This window comes from Propithecus coquereli, unplaced genomic scaffold (assembly GCF_000956105.1).
Source record: "Propithecus coquereli isolate 6110/MARCELLA unplaced genomic scaffold, Pcoq_1.0 Scaffold133, whole genome shotgun sequence".
In the NCBI taxonomy this organism is placed as follows: Eukaryota; Metazoa; Chordata; class Mammalia; order Primates; family Indriidae; genus Propithecus; species Propithecus coquereli.
The window spans coordinates 3,130,753-3,133,488 of NW_012137525.1; the positions used below are offsets into that span (position 1 = coordinate 3,130,753).

At 33.6% G+C, this 2,736-nt stretch overlaps 1 protein-coding gene across 1 annotated transcript in view; it reads right to left on the reverse strand.

Annotated features, from left to right (window-relative positions):
* Window positions 1-2,736, reverse strand: part of VWDE (von Willebrand factor D and EGF domains) — a 101,437-nt gene that overhangs the window by 49,241 nt on the left and 49,460 nt on the right. The window lies entirely within an intron of this gene.

Here is a 2,736-nt window from a genome sequence, read left to right on the forward strand (position 1 = left end):
CACAGTGCTAGGATTACAGGTGTGAGCCACCGCGCCCGGCCTATGGTTGCAATTTTTTACTAAATTAAACTAGAACTATTAAATCTACCTGGTTTTTACAAATAATTAACTTCAATATATACATAAATATGCATACATATTACTATTTTCAGTAAAGTTATAAATCCATATGCATCTGGATAACATTCAAAAGCAATGAATAAAATTTATCCTTGTTTTTGTTATACATATGTGTGTGTGTACATACGTAATTCTACCACTAAGAAATATAATTTTATTTTTTTCTGTGTAAGAATTGTGCCGTGGGCCCAGATACTTCTGTAATATTTCTTATGGCATGCATGTATTCATGTTCCATCCATTGCTGAATAATAGCAATGGCTTTAAAAAATAGAAAAATAAAAACAGATGAAGGTGATCTCACATCAGTAATAAACTATTTCCTTTCACCACCCAAATGTCCCCATATATTCAGAAACTTGAGATGCTCCTCGCCTATAGAATAAAGACTAAGAAAAATAATTTGGAAATGGACTTATAGCAGAGAAGGAGGAAGGAAGTCTAGGAATTTGTATAACTAAACAAAAAGAACAGATTCCCTCAACACTAGCCACAAAGGAAGTATGCCTTCATATCCAATTAGTGATTTCAGAGTTCTTCCCAGAATCAAGGAGCAAGAAAGATGTTATTAAAAATTTTCTATGTTCTTTTCTCTCACACACATTTTTTAGGTATAAAATTATATTGGTCAGATATAGTTATACTGCACTAGATTTAAAATTGTTGAAAAAAGTTTTTTATAGAAATATATACTTTTCCTATGCAAATAAAAACTCACATCCAAACTCTTAACCAGCTTCCTAAGGTGAATATGGAATATTTCTGGCTTAGATGTCTGGCTTAGATATAGCCCATAACATCATTTTCCTGAGTCTATGGTATGAGGGCCAAAAGTTGTTCTCTTTAAGTCTGTGAATAAGCAACATAGTCTGTGTAAAAACACACTAAGAGACACCAACTTGTTCTCCATGAAAGTAGAGACTTAATGGAAATATACTTAAAGAATACAAGATGAGGAATATACACTATCAAATCCAAATTTTCCTCCAGAAAAAAAGGAAACAATTTTTAATTGACAGAATAAGAACATGCAAACTTCTAAAATGTAGGCATATATTTAGGCTATTTTTATATTATTATATCAATGCTTGCCTTGTTGAAAGATTTGAAAACATGCAAACACATTTTTTTTTTTTTTTTGAGACACAGTCTCACACTGTTGACCTGGCTAGAGTGAGTGCCGTGGCGTCAGCCTAGCTCACAGCAACCTCACACTCCTGAGCTCAAGCGATCCTCCTGCTTCAGCCTCCCGAGTAGCTGGGACTGCAGGCACGCGCCACCATACCCGGCTAATTTTTCCTATATATATTTTTAGTTGTCCAGATAATTTATTTCTATTTTTTTAGTAGAGACGGGGTCTCGCTCTTGCTCAGGCTGGTCTCGAACAACAAACACATTTTAAACTATACTTGTAACCAAAGGAAATTTTTACCTAACACCATTTTGAAAAATATTAATGACATCATCGTCTTCCTATTTTCCCTACAGCCCATAGTATAAGAATATTTGTATAATAAGATTTTCAAAGGTAGCTTGAAATAGAATTGTGTTAAATAGACTGAGAGAGAGTGTGTAACTTCATATTTCATATTTCTGGGCTTTAATTCAAAATATAATGTTGCTCATAGTGCTTCTGAATCTGAGTAGCTGGGTTTTATCTAAACCTATTTACTGTCGAGTATATTATGATGACCTCTCTTAATTCCTCTTTCTAGTTCCTTATCCAACTCTTTTCTTGGGTGCGTCATTCCTATGAGACAGTCTCTCCTTGTTTTTTTTCCTCTTGTTTCTCTGATTTAATTAGGTACAATAAAAACGTGAAGACATAGATACGCTATGTTTGGTATGTTTACTAAACAAAATGTCATGTTTTATAATGAAAAGATATGTAGTATGTGAACAGAATTGTAAACTCTCTTAAAAGTTATATTTTCATTTCTGTATCTCTTATTTGCTTTGATCTCTACATCAGGGGCTTAGGGGTAAAAAAGAACTCAATCAACCCAATCACTGTTTCCATGGTTTGTCTTCTCATATTCTATCCTGTTCTGTGAGTTCTGTGGGAGGATTTCTGCTCCCTCTATCGGGCTGTGACAGTGATATACATGTGGCCATGCCTCAGGACATCTAAATAATTAGTAAATTACATAGAAGAATTTTAAGACAAAAAATCCCGAACATAGGCTTTCATTAGGGAGAGAAGTGTAAAGAATGCATTATGAGATCTATATTTCATAAGCTTGAGATTTCAGGGTCGCTTATTGTAACTCCCTCATTGGGGACAATTTGGAAAATCTTAAAGAGCAGTTTGTCCCTTAATCTCTGAAAGCAAAGCAAAGGAAAAAACAAGTGGGAGGATGAGAAAAATAGGAGGAGAAAGAGGGGGAAGAGAAAGATAATAGTGAAGAGGAGATTGTTCACTATTATTTTTTTTTTATTTATGCTTTCAGCCCAGGAAGAATAAATGTGAATTGATTTGACAATCATAAATTTGGCTCAATATTATTAATATGATTGATCTATAATTTGATGTAAACATGCAGCATAGTTTATTATATGAGTACACTCCAGTGACTTTTTCCAGAGGGAAAAAAAGCATTAGTTATTGTTTGAAAT